This window comes from Mixophyes fleayi, chromosome 1 (assembly GCF_038048845.1).
Source record: "Mixophyes fleayi isolate aMixFle1 chromosome 1, aMixFle1.hap1, whole genome shotgun sequence".
Taxonomy (NCBI): domain Eukaryota; kingdom Metazoa; phylum Chordata; class Amphibia; order Anura; family Limnodynastidae; genus Mixophyes; species Mixophyes fleayi.
This window is the reverse complement of record NC_134402.1, coordinates 43,072,841-43,093,546: the sequence shown is the minus strand read 5'-3', so window position 1 is coordinate 43,093,546 and position 20,706 is coordinate 43,072,841.

The following is a 20,706-nucleotide window of genomic DNA, read 5'->3' as shown; positions in this document are numbered from 1 at the left end:
AAGATCATGTGATTCTTATATACTTCTAACTCCTGGAGGTTATTCTACATGAGTGCAATAGCCAATAAAATGGATGTAAATTGTCTTTAAAAATGTGTGCTTTCAGAGGATTTAGGGGCTGATGCAGAGTAGTCTGTAAAATTCGAGAAAATGAATCTTAGAAAAAAAAAAAGCACAGAATATGGGTGTATTTCTGTCCATATGCAGAGTCGTCCATATCTCCATCCACAGCATATGTGGCTTATGATAAGTCATCCTCATCAGCATGTATTGCATTTGCTCTATAGCAGGTGCAAAAGATACTCTTCCTGACAGGCATATATGTGTATTTGAACAGAACTGCGCAAGCCACACTTGCCTCTAGTGCTCTGCCAACATTAGAACACCGCTTACTTCCCCTGTCCCGCCTCTCCAGACGTATAGGCGCTAGATACGTGCAAGGCTACAGAGGCGCACTTGCATGCAGCCACTTACTGGGCATATCCCGGGTGATTTCACACAACATATACCAAGCAAACTTGGCATAAATGCCATTCTGCATCAGCCCCTTTTTCTCCATTTTTATTTGGATTGAGAATGGGAAAACTGCTTAAAATTACTGCAGGTTGTCGAAGTCAGATAATTGGATGTAGTCATTTCAATTAATATCGAACAACTTGATATGTCTTTGTCTGAAAATTATGCATATGGCACGCTACGGCGTAGAGGAGAGTATTCAGCTACAACACGTGGCAATCATTGTTGGTTTTACATTTACACACATATTCACGAACATGCACATTTGTAATTAGTACACATTAATAGTAGTTGCAACACCTAGATATTTATGTTGAAATGTAGAAATGTTTACGGTTAATATTATAAGTTATATACATGTTAGTGAAATCAAAGCTTCAGGTTACAGGAAACATGTCATGTTTAGTATCATTTTAATCCCCTATTTATCCGCAGCTGTCCGGTTCATTCGCCGAAGGGATCGCACATTGCATACTCTAGTTTTCGATGATAGGAAATTAATTTTTAAAATGTTATTGTCTGTGTAGTGTAAATTAACTAGTTTAAACTGGATTCTTGGCTGGAAAATCAGAGTGCATTTCCTGGAGAGCTGACCCACACCTTTGGATATTTTCATTTAAATTGGCCAATGACCTACAGTACACTGGACCCTCCTGAAGCCTGGACCTATAGAAGCAAGCCACATCATCTGCATTGTTATACTGTATTCTCTGACTGTATATAAGCAGGGGCTCTGGACCCAGTGGACATTCTACTTGACCACAGCCTTCAGACCTGAATGACTGTACACTTGATTCAGGGCGCCTGCGATAAGTAACGGCTGTACTTGTTTTATTCTGATTGTTATTCTGCTACTTTTGGCTATTAAATCACATTGTGCTTTGGAACCACATTACGGCAATCGACAATAGTTATTGGACAGCAACTAAACGTGCATAACAAGGTACAGGGATAATTTATTAATTTGCCTTCATGTGTCTGCTGTTCAGATGGGTGACAGTGTACCGAACAGAAAGTAGTGCGCTATAATTCCAGCATTTTGTTCAACAGAAAAGGTGTGTAGCCACAGGAATCAATGGTCTCATGCCAGAAGTAAGGCGGTGTGATACACACTGTTAAGAGCGTTTTGTCGCTATCCAATAACGATTGTCGAATCTCGATTTGTGTTTCCAATGCACAAATATTTATTCTCAAAAAGTAGCAGAATAATTCAAGCGAAATAATAATAAGTACAGGCGTTACTTATCGCAGGTGCCCTGGATCCAGTGAACACTCATTCAGGTCTGAAGTCTGTGGTCAAGATGACTGAATACTAGATGAGAGCTACTGCTTATATGCAAACAGAGATACAGTAAAACAATGCAGATGGTGTGGCTTGCTTCTATTGGTCCAGGTTTCAGGAAGGTCCATGGGGTTGCAAATCATAGGCTAGTTCAACCTAAAGAATCCAAAGGTGGGGGTCATCTCTCCAGGGGATATGCTCCGATCTTCCTGCCAAGATTCCTAGTCCTACTAGTCCATAATTTCCTAACATTAATAACTTGAGTATGCACTCTGCGATCCCTTTGCAGAGTGCACCGGACAGTCGCAAATGTAAAGGGGATTAATATGATACCACACATGACACAATTTCTTCAACCTGAACCATATGTTTTACTAATGTGCATATAACTTATAATATTACACGTAAACACTACTATATTTTGACATAAATAACTATGTGTTGCAACTACCATTAATGTGTACTAATTTACAAATGTGCGTGTTTATGCGAATGTATGTAACAGCGTAAATTCTGTTGTTGCCACGTGTTGCGGCTGCGTACGCCTTTCCACACCGTAGCGTGCCATACGCATCTTTTCAGACAAAGACAACCAAGTTTGCTCGATTTTAATTGAAATGACTTTATCCAATTTGCTGACTTCGACAACACATACATATGAAAACAAATTATTTCAAGGCATATAACCTTCTGTTTTTTTGCTACTAAGTGGAAGCCATTTTAAATACATAATAACTGTTTGATGGCTCCAAAATAAATATTCTTGATTTATTTTTATTCTTATCACAGGATAATTTTAATCACTTAAAAATTGACTATTCGTTTTTCCACCACATAATATATTGTAGGTCCTATTAACACAATGTGGGGCTCTCTATTAAGTGTCTGGGCTTATGGGGGGGAAATGTGAATGCTATTAATTTGATATTAAGGATAGTTGGGGAAATATTTTATAAATTGGAATATTATTCATTTAATGTTTGGGTTTGTGGGGGATAGGTCTATTTATTAAATGAGAATGTTATTGATAATATGTTGGGCTTGGTTATGGGCCAATAGGTCTATTTATTAAATGAGGATGCTATTAATTTAATGTCAGCGCTGATTGAGTGAAAGCCAATTTATTAAACATAAACAATTAATTTAATGTCAGGCTGATTGGAGAGAAAGGGGAGAAAATATTAATTGATTTAATGTTGGGTTAGGTTACAGGGAGGCATAAAGCGTTCACTTATTGCTTGGCTTCCAGAAGAGAGTAGCATAGTTTACCAGTAATTCTGATTTTTGTGGACTTTCCTGTGCTGTCAGGACTGTCCCACTTCATCCTGCTCTGCTTGAAAAAGGGGAGCGACGTACACCCAACAGTGGTGCATGCTGCATTTCCACTGTGTTTGAATGGGAAAGAGAGTGCTTGGCCTAGCACAGAGATAGCCACCCCGTTTTGTGCTAATACAAGGATCAAGAAGAACCCACAATAGACAGTAGGTTGGCCACACCTTGTTTGGTAGGGTGCCGCCACTTCAAGGAAGCATTTACTATCAATCCCACCAAGATTGATGGATACCACTAATCTTTCTCACCCAGGGCACTAAAATGTCTATTTACTGCTCTGTTAGCTTATAAAGCCTAGAATATATAAAAGGATAGAGATATGCAAAATAAGTTATACACACTGTGACACCGGTACTTCCTTTCAGAGGTGGCCAAGGAAGTGTCCCTCCTATAGAGTTCGGTGACCTGCACACTGAGACCTCTATGGACAGTATCACTGTTGGAGCACAGGATCTGTGCCTGCTATAACTTAAGAGGAGGCCATCGCTGATTGCTGGGATTAGGTGAAAATTCCCTGCTCCCTGTTCAACTGCTGCCTGGGGTCGAGAATCTCCTTCTGCTGACTGCACTTAGTCATCAGTTTGACTGACTGTAAGTCCCTGCTCTCCTGTATGTTCTATGTCAGCTTCCTCCTATTGGAGCTGACCTGTGAAGGGAGTCAGTGGCGCACGCAGGGGGGGTTTCTGAGTCTCCAGAAACCTCCCCCTGCACTAACTAAGTGGCCACTATAGCTGCACTGTCCTATATAGCAGCCGCGGCGCTGTCAAAGAAGCGTCCGCGGCGGTGCTGTAGTGTATACAGCACCGCCGCGGACGCTTCTTAGACAGCGCTGCGGCTACTGTATAGGACAGCGCTGAAGAAACGGAGCTGCTGCGCATGCGCAGCACCTCTCGCGGGGGGTGTTTTTTTGGGGGGGGGTCGGGGGGGAACCCCCCCCCCCCCCCCCCCGACAATACTCCGTTCGCCCCTGGGAGTGTTTACTATATCACTCCTAAGAGGGCTATATATTTCCCTAATACTATGTTTCATTAGGCACAGGGCAATCTATAGTCACACAGAACCCTAACCATATCCATAGAGGCTGACTACGCTTAAAGTACCAAGTAGTCACTACAAACGTTAACAAGAGTGAGGCTGGCATTCTGACACCAGTGGGTGGGTACCTGGAAGAGTGATTGGAACGCCCCAATTGGCTTACAGTATCAGTTCACCATAACAAACAATGCTCCATAAATCTCAAGTTAACATTGCTGGAACTTTATTTCCAAGACCTCTGTTCAACTAACTTACACTTAGTGCTCTATCTGAGCACTATAAATGCTCTGTCGCCACCCTGTGACCAACAACGATATTAGTGCAACCTTTATCCAAATTGATGGATGCTCTGAGTTTAAACATTTTTCCACTTATGCTGCAAATTTTGTAGAGGTACAGTATGTACAGGCTGAACAAACAGAGTCTATTGGAGTTATGCTCTTATCCTGTGACTATTTAAGACACTACAGCCTCATTTATCTGCTACATCAAGAAATTAAGTCTGTGAGACATACAATTACATTGTGGTTTTTCGATTTTCTCCACTGCTGGTATAACTTTACAGTCTGAAAATATATGACTTTACGGGGGAGGATTCAATTACCCCTGAAGTTCCGCCACGCTAAAGATATTACCGTTATTACGGTAATATTAACCCGGCTTTCTGCTCGCAGCTCAAAAAGTCGGCGTTAGAACTACCGTAATAACAGTAATTACGTGCACTATTACCATAATAACGGTAATAATGCACAGGTTGCGTTACTTTTAACAGTAATGCGGCCAATTGAATTCCCCCCTACAAGCACAGGCGCAGGCCAACCTCTTATCATTAAGTAACAATGTTTCAAAAATATTTACGTTCCTAAACCAAGTCCTCCTTTTTCCAAAAACTAAAGATGATTTGTCAGCAGTAACCATTACTAGGAGATGAGCCCGAGGGGGGGGGGGGGGGGTCCTAGTGCATGGAAACCCCCCATCCCAGCCTGGGGTACTGTATGCTTGAGGTGGCTGCACCCTGCCTGACCCGGGACCAGCCGCTTTGCAACTTGTGTGCAGATCATTTCTGTCTGCACTGTTCACAGCCATCTCTCCCCAACAAGTATTGAAAGCAGCAAGAACAGGTAGGAGAGAGCAGGACAGTCTGTCAACTGTGCTGACACACTCAATCAGGACTTTGTCCTGATTGTAGGGACAGTTGGGAGGTATGTCCCACTTCACACAGCTCTGCTCAAAAAGGGAGAGCTGTGTGCCCCTAACAGTAGTGCATTGCCCATGTATATGACGGGGATAGGAAGAGTTGGAATGGAGCAAAACACTGTCTAAAATTATAGCCACACCCCGCTCACTGCTGGTGTGGCATAGAAACCCCTCTCTACAAATCCTGCATTTGCCCCTTCTAGGTTACCCTATTACCACCCTCTGCACAGCTAACACAAGACAACAACACTCTGACCAATATTGCTGTGTGACTGAGCATACAGCCCACTCAATACTTTACACTTCTAGCTGGAAAAATATGCAAAATATGATGTAGCACTTACTCTTGTGTATCAAATTCCCATTGTCCCATAGATTGTAAGCTTGCGAGCAGGGCCTTCTTACCTCTCTATATGTATTACCCAGATTTGTTCTATTGCTGTTTGTTCCCAATTGTAAAGAGATACGGAATTTGCTGGCGCTATATAAATAAATGTTGATGATGATGATGATGATGAACCCATTGGCTATTTCCGTTTTCCACCACCTTGTTGTCTCCCCATCCATCCCTGACCATGTTCTCCCACCACACCCCTTTAGGACACAACAGAACACTGGCAGAAGAGTAGCTGAACCAAAGCTTTCCTTAAAACCCCATAGAATTTATATTAAAGTTTATTTCATTGAATGTATGGGGGCTTAATTCCCCCAATAAAAAATGGTTGGCTCTTCGCACTTTCCATAGTCATCGAGCAGACTCACTTTTCCTTACAGGTTCCACCCACCTTTAGAAACAATTGTCAAAGATATTTTATTTTGGATGAAGACAATTTATTAACATGAAAATATTTATATTTTTTTATCTTATTTTAGTATATCATTAATATTTGATGTGGTATTATTATGTCAATATAAGCCTTTCGTGTGAGCTGATGAAAGGGATATGAACAGGAATGAAGGAGTTATTTAAATAAACAGATGTTTCCAATCAAAAGATGTTGAACAAAGACTTACACAGACTTCTTAAACTTCTCCATTGCATCCAGGAGACTCAAAAGGATCAGGATACGCCTATATACTTTCTCAGCCAATTGTAATATGATATTTGTAAATTATAGTACAACCTACTTTTGTTGGAACAAAAAGTACATGTCTGGTCTGTTGAAGATCAGAGTTTTCAGCATTGAAAATGAGCGCAAGCTTATTCTTTTGTAAATAAACAATTATATCATTTTATTCTTAAAGTCTCTTTTGCTGAAGGAATTATTTTATTACTTTATTACAATGTATACCCTATGTCTAAACTACTAACTGCTCTATCAAAAGAAATGGAGTGGCTATCTTGATTAGTGCTAAATTATCATTTGTTCTCAAATCTAAGTTGGAAGATTAAAACAGCAGATACTTCATCATAAAGGCCTACTCAGAGCCAGAATAAGGGGAGGACATGGGGGGGCACATGACCTTGGTCCCCCTATCTCATGGGACACCACACACCAAGGGGGGACCGCACAGCAGCACCTGTCAAGGAACAGGTGTTGCCGGGGCTCTTAAGGCAGCAACTACTTCAGCACCTGCTCCCAGATGCAACTTTATGCCCATCAGCAAGTGGGCACTGTTGTTAATTTAGATCATTAAGGAACCTAATAGTGTAGTATATTAAGAACCGTATGATTCAAAATTGAGTTATTAAGTAACTCTCCCTCTCCCTGAACGCAATATGCTCTTAATTTTAGACCACAGAGGCCCCTTATCTTAAGTGCCCTGGTCCCACCAAAGCGTTCTTCCAGCTCTGAAAGTAAGTGTCTGTTGTCAAGTAGTTGTATCTACTACTCATTCAGACCTGGACACAGGCCCGGCGCTCCCATTAGGCAACCTTAGGCAGTTGCCTAGGGCGCCGGGACCTGCAGGGAGCCGCTGCCGCTGACTAGATTTGAAAATCTAGTCAGCGGAGAGAATGGAAGATAGGTGCAGCGGCGGCGGGGTGCCGCCGCTGTTTTTTCAATGTCCGCCTCCACTGTCAAAAATTCATTCTGATGCGCCCGGGCTGCCCGGCGCATCGCACACCTGATCACTGACGTCAGTGATCAGGTGATAGGTCTTTACCCGGCGGCGCCTGCTGTATTATCACAATGTCTGTCAGTGACAGACAGTGTGAATAAAGTTCTTTCCAGACGCCCCCTCCTCTCCCAGCATGCATCGCTCCGCCTCCTGTGTGAAGAAGGCGAGGAGCAGCAATAGAAAAGAAGTGAAGAGAAAAAAAGAAAAGAAAAGAGAAGAGGTTTGAAGAGCCCCCCTGCATCTACAGACCAGGTAAATAAAATCTAATCATTTATTTAATTATTTATTTATTTATTGTGTTCGGCGGGGGGCGGCGGGGCAGGAAGGGGGGGGTGCTTTGCCTAGGACGCCGAAAACCCTAGCACCGGCCCTGCCTGGACACAACTTTAACTCTGAATATGGCGTACATACGCATACTATTTCAATCACAAGTTACGTTTACGATTGCGTTCCACTCTGAATCAGGCCCTTAATGTTTATCTATGTTTTACACATTACACTGTGGGAGGGGAAAATGTTGCTGCTTTTGATTGGAGGATCTAAGTGGATCAGGTAGTTTCATGCAGAATGGAGACTAGGCGCAGGATATGCCTTACTTTGCATCTACAGGCAAAATTAAAATTATGTGCTGACGGGCAAGATACTTAAATGAGCTTTAAAAGGATGGAGAGTGCACAGTAAGATGGACATTGCTGCTGCAGCGCCTCTTTTCCTCACCTCAAGGATTACCTGATTATTAGGCCCACAAACATGCAAATGATTGCACTAACAAAACTGGAAAGTAGGTGTTCAAGTGTCTATAAGCAAGAGCAGGGGTGCTCAACTTCAGTCTTCAAGTACCACCAACAGGTCATGTTTTTAGGATTTCTGCCTGTAGAAATAGGCAGGATAATTAGTGACCTAGCAAAATAGATTAACTCACCTGTGCATGACGAACGAAATCCTGAAAACATCAGGAGGAAACCAGAGCACCCGGCGGAAATGCATGCAAACACGTGGTTAACATACAAACTCCCCACGGATGGTGCCATGGTTGGAATAGAATACAGGACCCCAATGCTGTGAGTTAGCAAAGCTAACATTATGCGCCTTAGAGTTGAATGTATATCTGGGTTTTTAGTGTTAGATACCCATTTCCATACTGGACATGGGTACCATACATACATCTGTATAAAGTTTTTGGCGTCTCCTTATGCCTAGGTAGGCAGAAATGGGGCCGGCAGTGGAGAGCAAGCACAGGCCATGTACAGAATACTATATAAAGTCATGCCCATCTATTAGCATTTCTTCCCATTTGGACTACTACAGAATTTAAGATTTCCATTTGATTTCCAAAGGAGAACAAAAGATGTTTCTATTGGATGTTTTAATCTGTATTTATATTTTGTATTACATTACAATCTATGAGGACTTTCACATTTATTAATAACTTGAACATGTTTTCTCTGACATATATGACACTTTCTTAGATTGTTATATCTTGTACAAGTAGGGTAATGCAATTTTAGCTCTTACCACTAACACTGTCAGGCTCTATGCTTTCTCTAGGCTATCATGGGGCACAGGTATACTCATCTGTTACACCTGGAGCACACCTGCTGCAAATGCTCATGTATGAGCTGGATGTCTGTAATCTATGATTTCTCCTGCACTGAACCCCTAGTAAAAAATGTGATGGCCATTTTACGGAGAAAAATGCTGTTTTCTCCATTTGTATATCTTATCTTATTTATATACATTGGTTTATGTACGCAGATAAATGTGCTTCCTCTATAACATGCACCTAGATGGCAGTAAATGTATCCAAATATAAAGCAATGATGGCAACTGGTTACCAAGAAATGAATGTGTAAAATATTGTTACATTCCTAGGGGTAAATGTATTAATGTCCGGATTCTTCAACTCCGGCGTGTTCAGCGTCTTCGGCGATTAAATTTAAAGTGGCGCTGCCTTGTAAAGGGAAACATTTACCCCCTAGTGTCCAAGAAGGCTCTGTAAACATTAAGGCATCTATATATCAATAAGGTGCGGTGCAACTAAATATGCATCGCTGCAAACTGCAGTGATGCATATTTATGCACCACTGAAATGCCGGGGCTACTCTGGGAGCCCTGTGCTGCGATTAGTTTTTCCTATTTACCAGCAACCTAGTTCTGTCAATGATAGGAGGTTCTCAATGGGATTAAAGTCTGGGGAGTTTCCTGACCATGGACCCAATATTTTGATGTTTTGATCCCCGAGCCACTTAGTTATCACTTTTGCCTTATGGCAAGGTGCTCCATCATGCTGGAAAAGGCATTGTTCATCACCAAACTGTTCTTGGATGGTTGGGAGAAGTTGCTCTTGGAGGATGTTTTGGCACCATTCTTTATTCATGGTTCTGTTCTTAAGCAAAATAGTGAGTGAGCCCACTCCCTTGGCTGAGAAGCAACCCCACACATGAATGGTCTCAGGATGCTTTACTGTTGGCATGACACAGGACTGATAGTAGCGCTCACCTTTCCTTCTCCGGACAAGCGTTTTTCCAGATGCCCCAAACAATCTGAAAAGGGATTCAGCAGAGAAAATGACTTTACCCCAGTCCTAAGCAGTCCAATCCCTTTACTTTTTACAGAATATCAGTCTGTCCCTGATGTTTTTCCTGGAGAGAAGTGGCTTCTTTGCTGGCCTTCTTGACACCAGGCTATCCTCCAAAAGTCTTTGCCTCACTGTGCGTGCAGATGCACTCACGCCTGCCTGCTGCCATTCCTGAGCAAGCTCTGCCCTGGTGGTGCCCCAATCCCGCAGCTGAATCAACTTTAGAAGATGGTCCTGACTCTTGCTGGACATTCTTGGGTGCTCTGAAGCCTTCTTCACAACTATTGAACCTCTCTCCTTGAAGTTCTTGATGATCCGATAAATGATTGATTTAGGTGCAATCTTACTAGCAGCAATATCCTTGCCTGTGAAGCCCTTTTTGTGCAAAGCAATGATGACTGCACGTGTTTCCTTGCAGGTAACAGAGGAAGAACAATGATTTCAAGCACCACCCTCCTTTTAAAGCTTCTAGTCTGTTATTCTTACTCAATCAGCATGACAGAGTGATCTCCAGACTTGTCCTCCTCAACACTCTCACCTGTGTTAACAAGAGAATCACTGAGCTGATGTCAGCTGGTCCTATTGTGGCAGGGCTGAAATGAAGTGGAAATGTTGTTTTTGGGATAAAGTTCATTGTCATGGCAAAGAGGGTCTTTGAAATTAATTGCAATTCATCTGATCACTCTATATAACATTCTGGTGTATGTGCAAATTGCCATCATAAAAACTGAGGCAGCAGGCTGTGTGAAAAATAATATTTGTTTCATTCTCAAAACTTTTGGCAATGACTGTACAGCACATTGAACTTGAAATTCCACTCCTGTCATCTAAGAACATAAAACTGAACCTTTACCAAAACTGGACAGTTGAAGATTAGAAAAACCTTGCCTGGCCTGACAAATCTCGATTTCTGCTGCAACATACAGATGTTAGGGTCAGAACCAGTGGTGTAGGCAGTGGGATACAGGGGCAACAAATGGCCCCCCTAACAGAATTGCAGTTAAGATTGGCACCTTGAGGGCTGGGAGTTAGCAGCGGGCCTAATCAGTAGTAAATATCAACGGGGATGGGGCGCCAGCCTTTTCCAGCATGGATGCTGCGGGTTGGCATGACTAGTGAGTAGAGAGTGGTATTGTCTAGCTGTGAGGCAATCCACTGTAATGCAGATCCTGCTGCCACTCTATTGTTGTGTGATGTGCAGTTTGCATGTGAGCCGGAGGGCGGTGTGATCCTCTATTCAAAACAACTTACGCCTATTTTTTACCCTTTGCTCCATCTCTGTTCATAACCTGGCTATGCCACTAGTCAGAACTTGGCTTAAACAACATGGATCCATGGATCCATCCTGCTTTGTGTCTATGGTGCAGTTAGCTGTTACATGCCATTACAAGATGGGTAGACTGTGGCCATAAAGGGATGCACATGGTCAGCAGCAATACTGGTAAACTTGTGTCATTTAAACAATGTTCAGTTGCCTAATGTGTGCCAAGAAAACATTCCCCCCACCATTACACCACCACCTTGTCAAATTATGTCCCTACCATCTGCATATCACAGGAGAAATCATGATTTGTCATGATTTGACTTCATTCATAATACTTGCTGGTATTATGATGTAGAGACCAGTGTATGCTTGTTAAGAAACACCCTTGTCCCTTAATTCAGGAAAATAACAAGACAAATAATCAAAGTATTATAGTAAAATGACTCTCAAACTATTCATCTCACATTAAGTGGGCAAGATGTGGGAAAATGGTTTGCTCTCCCGCGAGTCCTGGAGACCTTCCAGGAATTCGGGAGTCCCATTGACTTTCCGGGAGAGTGGGCAAGTTTGACACACATTACTTTTTCTGCACTAATCATTGTTTAAATCATTAATGCAAGTTTTGGTAATTGATTTGCCATAAATTCAGCAATTGACCTCAGGGGATGCCCAGTGATGCATATAGCCTCCTGTATCTCTGGCACGTGACAAAGGTCTATTCCTTCAGCGAGTAGGTTTAGGTCTGCCACTCGTTTCTAGCTCAGTCTCCCTCACTTCAGCTTCCTTTAAATGATGTTGCAAACATGTGGCGCTTCATTATGTACTTTTGCTTATCTACTGGCTAACACAGTACAAAACATTGATTAGTCTCACAGTTCAGCAATTCATGACACAGAAATCACATGACCTAATAGCCCAATTCTGATAAAAGGAATGAGAGGCTGTCCCAAATGCTTTATGCCTTTATTTCTGCATATAATTAATATTTATCATAAAACATTTTTAACTGTTTACTAACGTGCCGTAGACTTAACCAATGAAGACAAGTTTGATAGCAGTGTAACAAAAATATTACTTGGTGGCAGCAGAGACATTAACCTGTATTGTGAGATCCCAATTTTCCTGCAATAGAAAATATTGGCTTTTTTAAAAGGAGACTAACTAGGGCCTCTTTGAAAGACAGCGTGACTGGGGGTGTGCAACTAGGGCTGGGGGACTAGTTACTGGGACTGGGGGGCTTTCAATTTGCAGGATTTTTTTCATCAGCTGTAAAAAGAAAAATAAGAAAAAAACATTTTAGAATCGCATTCTTAGGACAATTTTAAAGCATATCTTAGCTGTATGGGTATATTTTGCTCACACACATTCCAAGTTCAGCAGAGTTCATAAATCGTACATTAAGTTCAAATCTCTGCAAAAGGTTCATGTTATGCTGAACACAGTAGTAGCCAGAGGACTACTACATTTTGGAGGCTGATGCAGGTATATTTGGTGAGGGAGTTGCTTGGCAGCAAACACTTATTAGACCCATAATTTGAGCAGGGGCGGGCTGGACCGGGGGGCAGGGGGGTATCGCCCCCCCTCTTCCCCCCCCCCCCGGGCCGCTCAGATTCAGCACTGTTAGGACCGGCCGCCCCCGGATGCAGTTTCTGTTGATTTTTACCCGGATGCAGTTTCTGTTGATCTGATTGTCATCAGATGCGACCGCGTCAGCGCACAGGTGGCCGCATCACATGACACGCGATGCAGCCGCCTGTGCGCCCCCCAGGGTTGATATCTGCCAGCCCGCGCCTGAATGTGAGACACCTGTGGAATGCCAAACATTGCCTAGATTTATGGAAAGTCACATTTGGCAAATAAAGGCTTTCTGAGGGCTACACTTTTAAGCTGAAGCACCAAAAAATGAATATTAGCCTACATTATAACATCAAGATACTTACATTCTTAAGCAGTCAACTGTTATGGACCTCCTGCCTTCTCCTCAGATGATTGGTGGGATAATGGGAAGAGGGAAACTGGGGAATAATTAATCATTTCGGCAGCCTCCTGCACCTCCTGCTCCTCCTACTCCTGGTCCTCCTGCTCCTCCTACTCCTGGACCTTTTGCTCCTCCTACTCCTGGACCTTCTGCTCCTCCTACTCCTGGGCCTCTGCTCCTCCTTCTCCTGGGCCTCCTGTTCTTGTGCTTTGTCCAGTGAAGGTTATTACAAGCCATATAGCATTGTAATGGGCCAGATATAACAGTAATGTTATATTTTCAAAGGCCCAGAAGGACTGGCTGCCTCGTCCACAGGTCACTCTAGCGCCTCTGGAGTTGGACGACTGTGCGTCTGAGGTCGAACTTGCGCCGCCGACACACCCTCACTGCCCTGTAAGCACTGTTCTTTTGTTCATTGGTAATATACCGAGCTTTGGGACCAAAACAACATTCCACAGTTCCTGTCTGTACCCGCAGCTCGGCACGGGTTGTTGCCCTCATGTTTGCAAGTGAATGAGACTTTTCAACATTCTCATCACTGATTGGTTCTCAGTGCATGTCTGGGCAGAGGCACACCAGTCAGATCTCTTCAATACCATATCCAAAATGTCTGACTTTCAGCTGTCAATCAATCTCAATAATCATCCATATCCAGGCAGTTAGGGACCTGACAACACTTAGCCATTCATACACTGGAAGTAGGAGGAGAATGCATACCCTATACAACAGCTGGAGAGAAGGTCATTCAGCCATTCATGATTTCTGATCTAGGAGTAGTAGGAGGTCAGAAATTGTTTAGCTGGATGTTACATACATATCATACATTTCCACTTATTATACACTTCAGCTATTATTGGTAAGTACAAGTCCATATGTAAGACAGTTTACCAGGCATTAAAGTCTTTTACTAATGAGAGCCATTTTCCTCCTGTTTAGTTTAATGCCTGAGTCACAGCAACCAGGCCCAAGTCAGAGCTATGGGGCCTCTGCTTCAGCTTCAAAGGGGAGGCAGCCAAATTTTACAGCACGGTAGGTGGAAGTGCTTGTAGAGCTGGTGGCAACCGGCAACTCCCGGCCGCAGTAAAATCCAGAATCTGAGAGGAGATCCCTATGGAGCTCTACGCCGTGGCTCCAATTAACTGAATGGTGACAGAGGTAAAAATAAAATGGTAATTTTTAAATTTTTGCACCCAAGTGAAAATATTGTGCTCTGCATACCTAGTACAGGTCTTTACAAATTTGAGCAACCTTAAAATCATTGTCCAAGGTATGACAGAACAACAGCCTTTGATCACATTGGATGGCTCTTCATTATGAGGGTCCTGGGATCCTTCGGCTTGGAAGACAAATTTCTTGCCAGTATAGCAGCCCTCTACCACAACCCTTCAGCCTTGGTGCTAGTCAATGGCTCTTTGTCGACCCTCTTTAAGATTGCAAATGGCAGCCGGCAAGGGTGGCCCCTGTCCCCTTTAATCTTTGCCCTTATCATGGAACCCTTGGCCGCCAGGTTACAACAGAACTCTGATATCCTAGGTATACAGATACAGGGCATCAGACACATAAAATTGAACTTTACGCAGACAATATTCCCTTCTCCATTCTTAAACCCTCCCCTACATCTTCAGAGAACTCACTCAATTCAGCTCCCTTTCTAACTTCAAAGTCAATCCCGACAAAACGGAACAATTAGCTTTCCACCTGGCCCCCAACATTAAAAAACTCTTGGACAACAATTTCAATTGGCAAATGCACAAATTAAAATATTTACATATTTTTATCACTAAAGTAGTTGCTTCCCTATATAAGGCTAATTATCCCCCTCTTATATCTGCCATCAAATCTGTCCTTTCCTCATGAAAAGGATTATACATCTTTAGGATAGGCCGAATCAATTTGGTAAAAATTAACACACTCCCCAAATTACTGTACATTTTTCCAGGCTCTCCCTGTGAACATCCCCTCTTGGACCCTTACCACGCTTCAGCAACTAATCTCACCCTTCATATAGATGTTGGCAAAGGGGCATAAGTGTGTAGGCACAATCTCTAATTTAGTGTGTATTCACTCACAGTAATTAGGGAAGTGACAAGTCTAAACTAGAGATGAGCGGGTCCAGATTTGGCAAATCAGAACACCCCCGAACAGTGCCGATCCGAGTCTGATCCGAGCACTGTTCAGGGATTCCCGCCGATCGCAAAACTCAAAACGAGGCAAAACCTCATAATCCCGCCATCGGATCTCGTGAGAACCGGATTCATATTAGTCCCCGCTGCCCGCCGCCATCTTCACTCGGGCATTGATCAGGGAAGAGGGAGGGTGTGGTTCTGTCCTGGTCAGTCCAGTGGTGCTGTCCTGTGCTCTGTCCTGCTCAGTCCAGTGGTGGTGTCTTGTGCTCTGTCCTGCTCAGTCCAGTGGTGGTGCTGCCATAATTCCAGTGGTGCTGTCCTGTGTCCAGTACAGTGGTACTGCTATATAAGTTCACTGATCCTGCAGTATAAGTCCAGTGGTACTGCTATATAACAAAGTTCACTGATCCTGCAGTTTAAGTCCATTGGTACTGCTATATAACAAAGTTTACTGATCCTGCAGTTTAAGTCCATTGGTACTGCTATATAACAAAGTTCACTGATCCTGCAGTATAAGTCCAGTGGTACTGCTAGTCTGCTATATAACAAAGTTCACTGATCCTGCAGTATAAGTCCATTGGGTCTGCTATATAACAAAGTTCACTGATCCTGCAGTATAAGTCCATTGGTACTGCTATATAACAAAGTTCACTGATCCTGCAGTATAAGTCCATTGGTACTGCTATATAACAAAGTTCACTGATCCTGCAGTATAAGTCCAGTGGTACTGCTAGTCTGCTATATAACAAAGTTCACTGATCCTGCAGTATAAGTCCATTGGTACTGCTATATAACAAAGCTCACTGATCCTGCAGTATAAGTCCATTGGTACTGCTATCTAACTCCAGTCCAGTGGTACTGTCCTATGCCACATATAATTTTTAAAGCCTTTGCCGGGTGTGTGTTTTTTAGGGGTACGCTCTCTTGTGCTGCATATAATGGAGTACAAAAATTTGGAGGTTAAAGCAGGGAAAGATCAAGAACCACTTCCTCCTAATGCTGAAGCTGCTGCCACTAGTCATGACATAGACGATGAAATGCTATCAACGTCGTCTGCCAAGGCCGATGCCCAATGTCATAGTAGAGGGCATGTAAAATCCAAAAACCCAAAGTTCACTAAAATTTGCAAAAAAAAGGAAATTAAAATCATCTGCGGAGAAACGTAAACTTGCCAAAATGCCATTTATGACACGGAGTGGCAAGGAACGGCTTAGGCCCTGGCCAGTGTTCATGACTAGTGGTTCAGCTTCACCCAAAGATCTAAGCCCTCCTCCTCCCCCCCTCTAGAAAATTTAAGAGAGTTAAGCTGTCATCAACAACACAGCAAACAACTCTGCCTTCTAAAGACATGGCATCACAAATCCCCAAGGCGAGTCCAAGGGTGTTGGTGGTTGCAAAGCCTGACCTTCCCATCACTGTACGGGAAGAGGTGGCTCCTTCCACCATTTGCAGCACGCCCTCTGTATATGCTGGAAGGATCACCCACAGTGCAGTTACAGATTTGGATAATGAAGGTGTCAATGTTGTGCACCAGGAGGAGGATATTGATGTAGCTGGCGCTGAGGAGGGACTTGACGAGGAGGATGCTGATGTGGTTTTCTTAAATGAGGCACCAGGAGGGGAAACAGTTGTTGTCCATGGGATGAAAAAGCCCATTGTCATGCCTGGCCAGAAGACCAATAAATCCACCTCTTCCGTCTGGAATTATTTCTATCCCAATCCGGACAACAAATGTATTGCCATATGTACCTTATGTAAAGCTGCAATAAGCAGGGGTAAAGATCTTGGCCACCTAGGGACATCCTCCCTTATACGTCACCGGAAGAACCTTCATAAATCTGTGTCCAGCAAATGTGGCTAGGACCATCAGCAGTCCAGGGACACCTAAATCCCTTGGTGCCGTTGTATCCACACCAGCAACACCCTCCTCATCAATTTCCTCCTCGATAACGATGGGAGATAGTCCTGCAGGCCATGTCACCGGCATGACTGAGTCCTCTTCAATCCGGTATTCTTCCGGAGGATCCTGCAGCGGTACGCCTACTACTGCCGCTGCTACTGTTGCTGCTGGGAGTCGGTCATCTTCCCAGAGGGGAAGTCGTAAGACTGCTACGTCTTTCACCAAGCAATTCACCGTCCAACAGTCGCTTGCCATGAGCACGAAGTACGACAGCAGTCATCCTATAGCAAAGCGGATAACTGAAGCCTTGACAGCTATGTTGGTGCTAGATGTGCGTCCGGTGTCTGCCATCAGTGGAGTGGGATTTAGAAGGTTGATGGAGGTATTGTGTCCCCGGTACCAAATCCCGTCGAGATTCCACTTCACTAGGCAGCCGATACCCGTGATGTACAGAGAAGTACGAAAAAGTGTCCTCAGTACTCTGAAAAATGCGGTTTTACCCACTATCCACTTAACCACTGACATGTGGACAAGTGGTTCAGGGCAAACGAAGGACTATATGACTGTGACAGCCCACTGGGTAGATGCATCGCCTTCCGCAGCAACAGCAGCAGCAGCATCAGTAGCAGCATCTCCGAAACGCCTGCTCGTTACAAGGCAGGCAACGTTGTGTATCACCGGTTTCATTAAGAGGCACAACGCCGACAACCTCTTAGAGAAACTGAGGGAAATCATCTCGCAGTGACTTACCCCACTTACACTATCCTGGGGATTTGTGGTGTCGGACAACGCCAGTAACATTGAGTGGGCATTACATATGGGTAATTTCCAGCACGTCCCATGTTTTGCCCACACAATAAATTTGATGGTGCAGCATTATCTGAAAAGTGACAGGGGTGTGCAGGATATGCTTGCGGTGGCCCGCAAAATTGCGGGACACTTTCGCCGTTCAGCCACTGCCTACCTAAGACTGGAGCACCATCAAAAAAGCCTGAACCTGTCCTGCCATCACCTCAAACAAGAGGTTGTGACGCGCTGGAACTCCACCCTCTATATGCTGCAGAGGATGGAGGAGCAGCAAAAGGCCATTCAAGCCTACACAGCCACCTAAGACATAGGCAAAGGAGTGGGGATGTGCCTGAGTCAAGCGCAGTGGAGACTGATTTCCGTGTTGTGCAAGGTTCTCCAGCCGTTTGAACTTGCCACACGAGAAGTCAGTTCCGACACTGCCAGCTTGAGTCAGGTGATTCCCCTGCAGAAGCAGCTGGAGAAAGTGAGGGAGGAGCTGGTAAAGCATTGAGATTCCACAAAGCATGTAGCTCTTGTGGATGAAGCCCTTCGTACGCTTTGCCAGGATCCGAGGGTGGTCACTCTTTTAAAGTCAGAGGAATACATTCTGGCCACCGTGCTCGATCCTCGGTTTAAAGCGTATGTTGTGTCTCTGTTTCCGGCAGACACAAGTCTACAGCGGTGCAAAGACCTTCTGATCAGGAGATTGTCCTCTGAAGAGGACCGTGACATGCCAACAGCTCCTCCTTCATTTTCTTCCACACCTGTGGCTGTGAGGAAACAGCTGAGATTTCCTAAACGACCCGCTGGTGGGGATGCAGAGAACATCTGGTCTGGACTGAAGGACCTGCCAACGATTGCTGACATGTCTACTGTCACTGCATTGGATTCTGTCACCATTGAAAAAATGGTGGAGGATTACTTTGCTGACAGCATCCAAGTAGACATGTCAGACAGTCCTTACTTGTACTGGCAGGAAAAAAAGGCAGTTTGGAAGCCCCTGTACAAACTGGCTCTATTTTACCTGAGTTGTCCCCCCTCCAGTGTGTACTCGGAAAGAGTTTTTAGTGCAGCGGGGAACCTGGTCAGTGAGCGGCGAAGGAGGTTGCTTCCGCAAAATGTTGAGAAGATGATGTTCATCAAAATGAATTATCAATTCTTCAATGAAGACCAGCAATGGCCTCCAGAGACTACAGAGGGACCTGTGATTGTGGAGTCCAGCGGGGACGAATTGATAATGTGTGAGGATGAGGAAGTACACACTGAAGGGGGCGAGGAATCAGAGGATGAGGATGAGGACGACATCTTGCCTCAGTAGAGCCAGTTTACTTTGTACAGGGAGAGATGAATAGCTTTTTTTGAGTGGGGGCCCAAACAAACCAATCATTTCAGCCACAATAGTTTGGTAGGCCCAGTCACTGAAATGATTGGTTTGTTAAAGTGTGCATGTCCTTTTTCCGCAACATAAGGGTGGGTGGGAGGGCCCAAGGACAATTCCATCTTGCACCTCTTTTTTTGGTATTATGTGCTCTTTGGGGCCTAGCTTTTCAAACTGCCATCCTGTCTGCCACTGCAGTGCCACTCCTAGATGGGCCACGTGTTTGTGCCGCCCACTTGTGTCGCTTAGCTTAGTCATCCAGCTACCTCGGTACAACCTTTTAGCCTAAAAACAATATTGTGAGGTGTGAGATGTTCAGAATAGACTGGAAATGAGTTGAAATGAATGTTATTGAGGTTAATAATAGCGTAGGAGTGAAAAAAAAGCAAAAAAAAACAACAAAAATCTGGATTTTAGCAGTTTTTATGCTTTTTAAAAAAAAAATCAGAACCCAAAACCCAAAACCTTGAGGGGGGTGTTTTGGCAAAACCCATTAGAACCCAAAACCTTAAGGTAATCAGAACCCAAAACCCAAAACCCGAAAAGTGGCCGGTGCACATCCCTAGTCTAAACACAGCCCGAATCAGTTTGTAATGGAAAGATAATATTGTTTTTTTTTTTTATTAGGACAGGTTGTTATATCTCTACAACTATTCCGTTTTATATCTTATTTATCTATTTTGCTTTATTTTATTGTTCTGTAAAGGTTTTTTAATTTAACTATTCTTTAATAAAAACTCACTCTCAAGTTCCAATACTAAATGGAGGGTTATCTATACCCTGATGTGGTTAGTCCCAGTGAAGCAAAGCCTCTTGCCTATACTCTGTCCAACATCTTTGTAAGTATTTTACTATTCGAAACAAAATATTAGTACTGAAATATTTATATTCGGTGTAAACACGTATACGTTTCCATCTAACTACAAAAGCGTAATTTTGTTTTTGAGGCCCAATTAGTAAATGAGATAATGATGGGAGAAGTGGCGTTCCCTGTTTTGTGGGAGGACACACAGCCTTTTAATCTGCACAAAAGTATTTCTTTCTACCACCATGACCGAGCTGGTGGAGATTGCACGCATGGTGACGGATTGCACACCGCCTAGTTGCACTTTTGCAAGCACATTTCTATGCAACAGACGTAATAACAAAAAACATTTAAACACAGAAAAGTGACACATATAATAAAAGAAAAAACAATGTTCCCTCTCCCTCTCTCTCATAGTTAAAATAATGTCATGTAGACTTGCGCCAGTGAATGCGCTAGACAGAC